The sequence below is a fragment of the Cupressus sempervirens genome, chromosome 2, assembly GCF_028749045.1.
Source record: "Cupressus sempervirens isolate cs-2001-9-10 chromosome 2, ASM2874904v1, whole genome shotgun sequence".
Lineage (NCBI taxonomy): Eukaryota > Viridiplantae > Streptophyta > Pinopsida > Cupressales > Cupressaceae > Cupressus > Cupressus sempervirens.
This window is the reverse complement of record NC_143119.1, coordinates 566,987,869-567,000,909: the sequence shown is the minus strand read 5'-3', so window position 1 is coordinate 567,000,909 and position 13,041 is coordinate 566,987,869.

The window sequence follows — 13,041 nt, the reverse complement described above, 5'->3', positions numbered from 1 at the left end:
TGAACTGACTTAAAGAGTCGACTTGGTGGGGTGACTTGATGAACGGACTTCAAGGGTCGACTTGGCGAGGTGACTTGATGAACGGTCCTAAAGAGTTGACTTGGTGAGAGTACTTGGTGTGGTGACTTGATGAAAAGACTTAAAGAGTCGAATTGGTGAGAGTACTTGGTGGGGTGACTTGATGAACGCACTTGAAGGGTCGACCTGGTGGGGTGACTTTATGAACGGACCTAAAGAGTTGACGTGGTGAGAGTGCTTGGTGGGGTGACTTGATGAACATAGTTAAAGAGTCGACTTGGTGAGAGTAGTTGGTCGGGTGACTTGATGAACGCACTCGAAGAATCGACTTGGTTAGAGTACTTGGTGGGGTGACTTGATGAACGGACTTAAAGATTCGACTTGGTGGGCCGACCTGGCGGGGTGACTTGATGAACGGACTTAGAGAGTCGACTTGGTGAGAGTACTTGGTGACTTGGTGGGCCGACCTGGCCGGGTGACTTGATGAACAAACTTAAAGAGTCGACTTGGCGAGAGTACTCGGTGGGCTGACCTGGTTACGTGACTTGATGAACGGACTTAAAGATTCGACTTGGTGGGCCGACCTGGCGGGGTGACTTGATGAATGGACTTAGAGAGTTGACTTGGTGGGTCGAGCTAGCGGGGTGACTTTGTGAGAGTACTTGGTGGGCTGACCTAGCAGGGTGACTTGATGAACGAACTTAGAGAGTCGACTTTGTGAGAGTACTTGGTGGGTCGAACTGGCGGGGTGACTTGATGAACGAACTTAAAGAGTCGACCTGGTGAGAGAACTTGGTGGGCCGAGCTGGCGGGGCGAATTGATGAACGAACCTAAAGAGTCGACTTTGTGAGAGTACGTGGTGGGCCGACCTGGCGGGGTGAGTTGATGACCGAACTTAAAGGGTCGACTTGGTGAGAGTACTTGGTGGGCCGACCTGGCGGGGCGACTTGATGAACGAACTTAAAGAGTCGACTTGGTGAGAGTACTCGGTGGGGTGACCTGATGAACAAACCTAAAGAGTCGACCTGGTGAGAGTACTTGGTGGGCCGACCTGGCGGGGTGACTTGGTGAGCAAACTTAAAGAGTCGACTTGGTGAGAGCAGTTGGTGGGCTGACCTGGCGGGGTGACTTGATGAACGAACTTAAAGAGTTGACCTGGTGGGCCGACTTGGCAGAGTGACTTCATGAACGAACTTAAAGAGTCCACTTGGTGGGCCGACCTGGCGGGGTGACTTGATGAACGAACTTAAAGAGTCGACTCGGTGAGAGTAATTTGTGGGCTGACCTGGCGGGGTGGCTTGATGAATGAACTTAAAGAGTTGACTTGGTGGGGTGACTTGATGAACCCACTTGAAGGGTCGACTTGGTGGGGTGACTCTATGAATGGGCCTAAAGAGTTGACTTGGTGAGAGTACTTGGTGGGGTGACTCGACGAAAGGACTTAAAGAGTCGACTTGGTGAGAGTACTTGGTGGCTCGACTTTATGAGCAGACTTAAAGAGTCCACTTGGTGAGAGTGGGCCTAACGGGGCGAGTTGGTGGGGCGACTTGGCGAGCGGTATTAGAGAGCCGACGTGGTGAGGCGACTCGGCGAGTTGGTTCGTTCAGATGACATGGTGAGCTGACTTGGCGAGTTGACCTGGCGAGCGAACTTAAAGAGTCGACCTGGCAACGTACTCGAGTCGACTTGGTGAGGCGACCTGGCGAGCGGGCTCAAAGAGTCAACATGGTGAGGCGACTCATGGTGAGGAGCTATCCTTGAGGCGACTTGGTGGGCCTACTTGATTAGTCGACTTGGTGAGCCGACCTGATGAGCTGACACGGTGAGTGGGCTTAAAGAGGCGATGACTTGGTGGGGTAACTCGGCAAGCCAACTTATCGAGGCGAGATGGTGAGTCGACTTGGTGAGCTGACTTGGTGAGCGCACTTAAAGAGTCAACTTCGTGAGGTGACTCGGCGAGTTAGCCCGCTGATGCGACTTGGGCGGGCCGACCTGGCGAACGAACTTAAAGAGGCGACTTGGGCGGGCTGACCTGGTGAGCGAACTTAAAGAGTTGACTTGGCAACGTACTTGAACAACCGACTTGGTGAGCTGACATGGTGAGTGGGCTTAGAGAAGCAACTCGGCGGGGCGACTTGATGAACGGACTTAAAGGGTCGACTTGGCGGGGTGACTCGATGAACGGACCTAAAGAGTTGACTTGGTGAGAGTACTTGGCGGGGTGAACTGATGAATGGACTTAAAGAGTCGACTTGGTGGGAGTACTTGGTGGGCCGACTTGATGAACGGACTTATAGAGTCGACTTGGTGAGAGTAGTTGTTCTGGTGACTTGATGAACGCACTTAGAGAGTCGGCTTGGCGGGGTGACTTGATGAAAGGACTTAAAGAGTCGACTTGGCGGGGTGACTCGATGAACGAACTTAGAGGGTCGACTTTGCGGGGTGACTCGATGAACGGACCTAAAGAGTTGACTTGGTGAGAGTACTCGGTGGGGTGACCTGATGAACAGACTTAGAGAGTCGACTTGGTGAGAGTCCTTGGTGGGCCGACCTAGTTGGGTGACTTCGTGAACTGACTTAAAGAGTCGACTTGGTGGGGTGACTTGATGAACGGACTTCAAGGGTCGACTTGGCGAGGTGACTTGATGAACGGTCCTAAAGAGTTGACTTGGTGAGAGTACTTGGTGTGGTGACTTGATGAAAAGACTTAAAGAGTCGAATTGGTGAGAGTACTTGGTGGGGTGACTTGATGAACGCACTTGAAGGGTCGACCTGGTGGGGTGACTTTATGAACGGACCTAAAGAGTTGACGTGGTGAGAGTGCTTGGTGGGGTGACTTGATGAACATAGTTAAAGAGTCGACTTGGTGAGAGTAGTTGGTCGGGTGACTTGATGAACGCACTCGAAGAATCGACTTGGTTAGAGTACTTGGTGGGGTGACTTGATGAACGGACTTAAAGATTCGACTTGGTGGGCCGACCTGGCGGGGTGACTTGATGAACGGACTTAGAGAGTCGACTTGGTGAGAGTACTTGGTGACTTGGTGGGCCGACCTGGCCGGGTGACTTGATGAACAAACTTAAAGAGTCGACTTGGCGAGAGTACTCGGTGGGCTGACCTGGTCATGTGACTTGATGAACGGACTTAAAGATTCGACTTGGTGGGCCGACCTGGCGGGGTGACTTGATGAACGAACTTAGAGAGTCGACTTGGTGGGTCAAGCTAGCGGGGTGACTTGGTGAGAGTACTTGGTGGGCTGACCTGGCAGGGTGACTTGATGAACCAACTTAGAGAGTCGACTTTGTGAGAGTACTTGGTGGGTCGAACTGGCGGGGTGACTTGATGAACGAACTTAAAGAGTCGACCTGGTGAGAGAACTTGGTGCGCCGAGCTGGCGGGGCGAATTGATGAACGAACCTAAAGAGTTGACTTTGTGAGAGTACATGGTGGGCCGACCTGGCGGGGTGAGTTGATGACCGAACTTAAAGGGTCGACTTGGTGAGAGTACTTGGTGGGCCGACCTGGCGGGGCGACTTGATGAACAAACTTAAAGAGTCGACTTGGTGAGAGTACTCGGTGGGGTGACCTGATGAACAAACCTAAAGAGTCGACCTGGTGAGAGTACTTGGTGGGCCGACCTGGCGGGGTGACTTGGTGAGCAAACTTAAAGAGTCGACTTGGTGAGAGCAGTTGGTGGGCTGACCTGGCGGGGTGACTTGATGAACGAACTTAAAGAGTCGACCTGGTGGGCCGACTTGGCAGAGTGACTTCATGAACGAACTTAAAGAGTCCACTTGGTGGGCCGACCTGGCGGGGTGACTTGATGAACGAACTTAAAGAGTCGACTCGGTGAGAGTAATTTGTGGGCTGACCTGGCGGGGTGGCTTGATGAATGAACTTAAAGAGTCGACTTGGTGGGGTGACTTGATGAACCCACTTGAAGGGTCGACTTGGTGGGGTGACTCTATGAACGGACCTAAAGAGTTGACTTGGTGAGAGTACTTGGTGGGGTGACTCGACGAAAGGACTTAAAGAGTCGACTTGGTGAGAGTACTTGGTGGCTCGACTTTATGAGCAGACTTAAAGAGTCCACTTGGTGAGAGTGGGCCTAACGGGGCGAGTTGGTGGGGCGACTTGGCGAGCGGTATTAGAGAGCCGACGTGGTGAGGCGACTCGGCGAGTTGGTTCGTTGAGATGACATGGTGAGCTGACTTGGCGAGTCGACATGGCGAGCGAACTTAAAGAGTCGACTTGGCAACATACTCGAGTCGACTTGGTGAGGCGACCTGGCGAGCGGACTCAAAGAGTCAACATGGTGAGGTGACTCATGGTGAGGAGCTATCCTTGAGGCGACTTGGTGGGCCTACTTGATTAGTCGACTTGGTGAGCCGACCTGACGAGCTGACACAGTGAGCGGGCTTAAAGAGGCGACGACTTGGTGGGGTAACTCGGCAAGCCAACTTATCGAGGCGAGATGGTGAGTCGACTTGGTGAGCTGACTTGGTGAGCGCACTTAAAGAGTCAACTTCGTGAGGTGACTCGGCGAGTTAGCCCGCTGATGCGACTTGGGCGGGCCGACCTGGCGAACGAACTTAAAGAGGCGACTTGGGCGGGCTGACCTGGTGAGCGAACTTAAAGAGTTGACTTGGCAACGTACTTGAACAACCGACTTGGTGAGCTCACATGGTGAGTGGGCTTAGAGAAGCAACTCGGCGGGGCGACTTGATGAACGGACTTAAAGGGTCGACTTGGCGGGGTGACTCGATGAACGGACCTAAAGAGTTGACTTGGTGAGAGTACTTGGCGGGGTGAACTGATGAACGGACTTAAAGAGTCGACTTGGTGGGAGTACTTGGTGGGCCGACTTGATGAACGGACTTATAGAGTCGACTTGGTGAGAGTAGTTGTTCTGGTGACTTGATGAACGCACTTAGAGAGTCGGCTTGGCGGGGTGACTTGATGAAAGGACTTAAAGAGTCGACTTGGCGGGGTGACTCGATGAACGAACTTAGAGGGTCGACTTTGCGGGGTGACTCGATGAACGGACCTAAAGAGTTGACTTGGTGAGAGTACTCGGTGGGGTGACCTGATGAACAGACTTAGAGAGTCGACTTGGTGAGAGTCCTTGGTGGGCCGACCTGGTTGGGTGACTTCGTGAACTGACTTAAAGAGTCGACTTGGTGGGGTGACTTGATGAACGGACTTCAAGGGTCGACTTGGCGAGGTGACTTGATGAACGGTCCTAAAGAGTTGACTTGGTGAGAGTACTTGGTGTGGTGACTTGATGAAAAGACTTAAAGAGTCGAATTGGTGAGAGTACTTGGTGGGGTGACTTGATGAACGCACTTGAAGGGTCGACCTGGTGGGGTGACTTTATGAACGGACCTAAAGAGTTGACGTGGTGAGAGTGCTTGGTGGGGTGACTTGATGAACATAGTTAAAGAGTCGACTTGGTGAGAGTAGTTGGTCGGGTGACTTGATGAACGCACTCGAAGAATCAACTTGGTTAGAGTACTTGGTGGGGTGACTTGATGAACGGACTTAAAGATTCGACTTGGTGGGCCGACCTGGCGGGGTGACTTGATGAACGGACTTAGAGAGTCGACTTGGTGAGAGTACTTGGTGACTTGGTGGGCCGACCTGGCCGGGTGACTTGATGAACAAACTTAAAGAGTCGACTTGGCGAGAGTACTCGGTGGGCTGACCTGGTCACGTGACTTGATGAACGGACTTAAAGATTCGACTTGGTGGGCCGACCTGGCAGGGTGACTTGATGAACGGACTTAGAGAGTCGACTTGGTGGGTCGAGCTAGCGGGGTGACTTGGTGAGAGTACTTGGTGGGCAGACCTGGCAGGGTGACTTGATGAACGAACTTAGAGAGTCGACTTTGTGAGAGTACTTGGTGGGTCGAACTGGCGGGGTGACTTGATGAACGAACTTAAAGAGTCGACCTGGTGAGAGAACTTGGTGGGCCGAGCTGGCGGGGCAAATTGATGAACGAACCTAAAGAGTCGACTTTGTGAGAGTACGTGGTGGGCTGACCTGGCGGGGTGAGTTGATGACCGAACTTAAAGGGTCGACTTGGTGAGAGTACTTGGTGGGCCGACCTGGCGGGGCGACTTGATGAACGAACTTAAAGAGTCGACTTGGTGAGAGTACTTGGTGGGGTGACCTGATGAACAAACCTAAAGAGTCGACCTGGTGAGAGTACTTGGTGGGCCGACCTGGCGGGGTGACTTGGTGAGCAAACTTAAAGAGTCGACTTGGTGAGAGCAGTTGGTGGGCTGACCTGGCAGGGTGACTTGATGAACGAACTTAAAGAGTCGACCTGGTGGGCCGACTTGGCAGAGTGACTTCATGAACGAACTTAAAGAGTCCACTTGGTGGGCCGACCTGGCGGGGTGACTTGATGAACGAACTTAAAGAGTCGACTCGGTGAGAGTAATTTGTGGGCTGACCTGGCGGGGTGGCTTGATGAATGAACTTAAAGAGTCGACTTGGTGGGGTGACTTGATGAACCCACTTGAAGGGTCGACTTGGTGGGGTGACTCTATGAACGCACCTAAAGAGTTGACTTGGTGAGAGTACTTGGTGGGGTGACTCGACGAAAGGACTTAAAGAGTCGACTTGGTGAGAGTACTTGGTGGCTCGACTTTATGAGCAGACTTAAAGAGTCCACTTGGTGAGAGTGGGCCTAACAGGGCGAGTTGGTGGGGCAACTTGGCGAGCGGTATTAGAGAGCCGACGTGGTGAGGCGACTCGACGAGTTGGTTCGTTGAGATGACATGGTGAGCTGACTTGGCGAGTCGACCTGGCGAGCGAACTTAAAGAGTCGACTTGGTGAGGCGACCTGGCGAGCGGGCTCAAAGAGTCAACATGGTGAGGCGACTCATGGTGAGGAGCTATCCTTGAGGCGACTTGGTGGGCCTACTTGATTAGTCGACTTGGTGAGCCGACCTGACGAGCTGACACGGTGAGCGGGCTTAAAGAGGCGACGACTTGGTGGGGTAACTCGGCAAGCCAACTTATCGAGGCGAGATGGTGAGTCGACTTGGTGAGCTGACTTGGTGAGCGCACTTAAAGAGTCAACTTCGTGAGGTGACTCGGCGAGTTAGCCCGCTGATGCGACTTGGGCGGGCCGACCTGGCGAACGAACTTAAAGAGGCGACTTGGGCGGGCTGACCTGGTGAGCGAACTTAAAGAGTTGACTTGGCAACGTACTTGAACAACCGACTTGGTGAGCTCACATGGTGAGTGGGCTTAGAGAAGCAACTCGGCGGGGCGACTTGATGAACGGACTTAAAGGGTCGACTTGGCGGGGTGACTCGATGAACGGACCTAAAGAGTTGACTTGGTGAGAGTACTTGGCGGGGTGAACTGATGAACGGACTTAAAGAGTCGACTTGGTGGGAGTACTTGGTGGGCCGACTTGATGAACGGACTTATAGAGTCGACTTGGTGAGAGTAGTTGTTCTGGTGACTTGATGAACGCACTTAGAGAGTCGGCTTGGCGGGGTGACTTGATGAAAGGACTTAAAGAGTCGACTTGGCGGGGTGACTCGATGAACGAACTTAGAGGGTCGACTTTGCGGGGTGACTCGATGAACGGACCTAAAGAGTTGACTTGGTGAGAGTACTCGGTGGGGTGACCTGATGAACAGACTTAGAGAGTCGACTTGGTGAGAGTCCTTGGTGGGCCGACCTGGTTGGGTGACTTCGTGAACTGACTTAAAGAGTCGACTTGGTGGGGTGACTTGATGAACGGACTTCAAGGGTCGACTTGGCGAGGTGACTTGATGAACGGTCCTAAAGAGTTGACTTGGTGAGAGTACTTGGTGTGGTGACTTGATGAAAAGACTTAAAGAGTCGAATTGGTGAGAGTACTTGGTGGGGTGACTTGATGAACGCACTTGAAGGGTCGACCTGGTGGGGTGACTTTATGAACGGACCTAAAGAGTTGACGTGGTGAGAGTGCTTGGTGGGGTGACTTGATGAACATAGTTAAAGAGTCGACTTGGTGAGAGTAGTTGGTCGGGTGACTTGATGAACGCACTCGAAGAATCAACTTGGTTAGAGTACTTGGTGGGGTGACTTGATGAACGGACTTAAAGATTCGACTTGGTGGGCCGACCTGGCGGGGTGACTTGATGAACGGACTTAGAGAGTCGACTTGGTGAGAGTACTTGGTGACTTGGTGGGCCGACCTGGCCGGGTGACTTGATGAACAAACTTAAAGAGTCGACTTGGCGAGAGTACTCGGTGGGCTGACCTGGTCACGTGACTTGATGAACGGACTTAAAGATTCGACTTGGTGGGCCGACCTGGCAGGGTGACTTGATGAACGGACTTAGAGAGTCGACTTGGTGGGTCGAGCTAGCGGGGTGACTTGGTGAGAGTACTTGGTGGGCAGACCTGGCAGGGTGACTTGATGAACGAACTTAGAGAGTCGACTTTGTGAGAGTACTTGGTGGGTCGAACTGGCGGGGTGACTTGATGAACGAACTTAAAGAGTCGACCTGGTGAGAGAACTTGGTGGGCCGAGCTGGCGGGGCAAATTGATGAACGAACCTAAAGAGTCGACTTTGTGAGAGTACGTGGTGGGCTGACCTGGCGGGGTGAGTTGATGACCGAACTTAAAGGGTCGACTTGGTGAGAGTACTTGGTGGGCCGACCTGGCGGGGCGACTTGATGAACGAACTTAAAGAGTCGACTTGGTGAGAGTACTTGGTGGGGTGACCTGATGAACAAACCTAAAGAGTCGACCTGGTGAGAGTACTTGGTGGGCCGACCTGGCGGGGTGACTTGGTGAGCAAACTTAAAGAGTCGACTTGGTGAGAGCAGTTGGTGGGCTGACCTGGCAGGGTGACTTGATGAACGAACTTAAAGAGTCGACCTGGTGGGCCGACTTGGCAGAGTGACTTCATGAACGAACTTAAAGAGTCCACTTGGTGGGCCGACCTGGCGGGGTGACTTGATGAACGAACTTAAAGAGTCGACTCGGTGAGAGTAATTTGTGGGCTGACCTGGCGGGGTGGCTTGATGAATGAACTTAAAGAGTCGACTTGGTGGGGTGACTTGATGAACCCACTTGAAGGGTCGACTTGGTGGGGTGACTCTATGAACGCACCTAAAGAGTTGACTTGGTGAGAGTACTTGGTGGGGTGACTCGACGAAAGGACTTAAAGAGTCGACTTGGTGAGAGTACTTGGTGGCTCGACTTTATGAGCAGACTTAAAGAGTCCACTTGGTGAGAGTGGGCCTAACAGGGCGAGTTGGTGGGGCAACTTGGCGAGCGGTATTAGAGAGCCGACGTGGTGAGGCGACTCGACGAGTTGGTTCGTTGAGATGACATGGTGAGCTGACTTGGCGAGTCGACCTGGCGAGCGAACTTAAAGAGTCGACTTGGTGAGGCGACCTGGCGAGCGGGCTCAAAGAGTCAACATGGTGAGGCGACTCATGGTGAGGAGCTATCCTTGAGGCGACTTGGTGGGCCTACTTGATTAGTCGACTTGGTGAGCCGACCTGACAAGCTGACACGGTGAGCGGGCTTAAAGAGGCGACGACTTGGTGGGGTAACTCGGCAAGCCAACTTATCGAGGCAAGATGGTGAGTCGACTTGGTGAGCTGACTTGGTGAGCGCACTTAAAGAGTCAACTTCATGAGGTGACTCGGCGAGTTAGCCCGCTGATGCGACTTGGGCGGGCCGACCTGGCGAACGAACTTAAAGAGGCGACTTGGGCGGGCTGACCTGGTGAGCGAACTTAAAGAGTTGACTTGGCAACGTACTTGAACAACCGACTTGGTGAGCTGACATGGTGAGTGGGCTTAGAGAAGCAACTCGGCGGGGCGACTTGATGAACGGACTTAAAGGGTCGACTTGGCGGGGTGACTCGATGAACGGACCTAAAGAGTTGACTTGGTGAGAGTACTTGGTGGGGTGAACTGATGAACGGACTTAAAGAGTCGACTTGGTGGGAGTACTTGGTGGGCCGACTTGATGAACGGACTTATAGAGTCGACTTGGTGAGAGTAGTTGTTCTGGTGACTTGATGAACGCACTTAGAGAGTCGGCTTGGCGGGGTGACTTGATGAAAGGACTTAAAGAGTCGACTTGGCGGGGTGACTCGATGAACGAACTTAGAGGGTCGACTTTGCGGGGTGACTCGATGAACGGACCTAAAGAGTTGACTTGGTGAGAGTACTCGGTGGGGTGACCTGATGAACAGACTTAGAGAGTCGACTTGGTGAGAGTCCTTGGTGGGCCGACCTGGTTGGGTGACTTCGTGAACTGACTTAAAGAGTCGACTTGGTGGGGTGACTTGATGAACGGACTTCAAGGGTCGACTTGGCGAGGTGACTTGATGAACGGTCCTAAAGAGTTGACTTGGTGAGAGTACTTGGTGTGGTGACTTGATGAAAAGACTTAAAGAGTCGAATTGGTGAGAGTACTTGGTGGGGTGACTTGATGAACGCACTTGAAGGGTCGACCTGGTGGGGTGACTTTATGAACGGACCTAAAGAGTTGACGTGGTGAGAGTGCTTGGTGGGGTGACTTGATGAACATAGTTAAAGAGTCGACTTGGTGAGAGTAGTTAGTCGGGTGACTTGATGAACGCACTCGAAGAATCGACTTGGTTAGAGTACTTGGTGGGGTGACTTGATGAACGGACTTAAAGATTCGACTTGGTGGGCCGACCTGGCGGGGTGACTTGATGAACGGACTTAGAGAGTCAACTTGGTGAGAGTACTTGGTGACTTGGTGGGCCGACCTGGCCGGGTGACTTGATGAACAAACTTAAAGAGTCGACTTGGCGAGAGTACTCGGTGGGCTGACCTGGTCACGTGACTTGATGAACGGACTTAAAGATTCGACTTGGTGGGCCGACCTGGCGGGGTGACTTGATGAACGGACTTAGAGAGTCGACTTGGTGGGTCGAGCTAGCGGGGTGACTTGGTGAGAGTACTTGGTGGGCTGACCTGGCAGGGTGACTTGATGAACGAACTTAGAGAGTCGACTTTGTGAGAGTACTTGGTGGGTCGAACTGGCGGGGTGACTTGATGAACGAACTTAAAGAGTCGACCTGGTGAGAGAACTTGGTGGGCCGAGCTGGCGGGGCGAATTGATGAACGAACCTAAAGAGTCGACTTTGTGAGAGTACGTGGTGGGCCGACCTGGCGGGGTGAGTTGATGACCGAACTTAAAGGGTCGACTTGGTGAGAGTACTTGGTGGGCCGACCTGGCGGGGCGACTTGATGAACGAACTTAAAGAGTCGACTTGGTGAGAGTACTCGGTGGGGTGACCTGATGAACAAACCTAAAGAGTCGACCTGGTGAGAGTACTTGGTGGGCCGACCTGGCGGGGTGACTTGGTGAGCAAACTTAAAGAGTCGACTTGGTGAGAGCAGTTGGTGGGCTGACCTGGCGGGGTGACTTGATGAACGAACTTAAAGAGTCGACCTGGTGGGCCGACTTGGCAGAGTGACTTCATGAACGAACTTAAAGAGTCCACTTGGTGGGCCGACCTGGCGGGGTGACTTGATGAACGAACTTAAAGAGTCGACTCGGTGAGAGTAATTTGTGGGCTGACCTGGCGGGGTGGCTTGATGAATGAACTTAAAGAGTCGACTTGGTGGGGTGACTTGATGAACCCACTTGAATGGTCGACTTGGTGGGGTGACTCTATGAATGGACCTAAAGAGTTGACTTGGTGAGAGTACTTGGTGGGGTGACTCGACGAAAGGACTTAAAGAGTCGACTTGGTGAGAGTACTTGGTGGCTCGACTTTATGAGCAGACTTAAAGAGTCCACTTGGTGAGAGTGGGCCTAACGGGGCGAGTTGGTGGGGCGACTTGGCGAGCGGTATTAGAGAGCCGACGTGGTGAGGCGACTCGGCGAGTTGGTTCGTTGAGATGACATGGTGAGCTGACTTGGCGAGTCGACCTGGCGAGCGAACTTAAAGAGTCGACTTGGCAACGTACTCGAGTCGACTTGGTGAGGCGACCTGGCGAGCGGGCTCAAAGAGTCAACATGGTGAGGCGACTCATGGTGAGGAGCTATCCTTGAGGCGACTTGGTGGGCCTACTTGATTAGTCGACTTGGTGAGCCGACCTGACGAGCCGACACGGTGAGCGGGCTTAAAGAGGCGACGACTTGGTGGGGTAACTCGGCAAGCCAACTTATCGAGGCGAGATGGTGAGTCGACTTGGTGAGCTGACTTGGTGAGCGCACTTAAAGAGTCAACTTCGTGAGGTGACTCGGCGAGTTAGCCTGCTGATGCGACTTGGGCGGGCCGACCTGGCGAATGAACTTAAAGAGGCGACTTGGACGGGCTGACCTGGTGAGTGAACTTAAAGAGTTGACTTGGCAACGTACTTGAACAACCGACTTGGTGAGCTGACATGGTGAGTGGGCTTAGAGAAGCAACTCGGTGGGGCAACAAGCTGTGAGTGGACTTAAAGAGTCAATTCTTGATTTGGCAAAGACCACATGGTTAGATGACTTGGTGAGCCGACCTGGCTAGCAAAATTGGCAAGCAAACTTATAGAATCGACTTGCTGTCCCCAGCCAGGATCGCACGCCTGGGTCGACCCAACATGGGTCACCCGACTAGGTCAACCCATCTCCGTCGCCCCAGCCTCGGGAGACCTGACTGGGTCGCCAGAGTGGGTCTGTGAGGGGAAAAAAAAAAAACAAAACAAAAAAAATCATGGGAGGCCCTGTACAACGAAAAGCGCTAAATTTTGGGGATTACAAAAAAAAAAAAAAAAAAACAAGTTACCCGCTTTTGGATCACGCACAAGTTTCAGTTCACGTATTGCCGAGCCGACTCGAGGCGTTACGCCTAGCTAGCCAGATTCGAGGTAGGGTAGCCGAAACAATCCGATTTGAGAATTTTCTTTATAAAAAGAGATCATGATAGGCCTCGTAAGGCAAAAAAGAATGAAATTTTGGGAGTTCAAAAAAAAATGTTACCCGGTTTTGGATCGCGCACAGGGCTCGCCTCATGTAGCATCGAGGTGC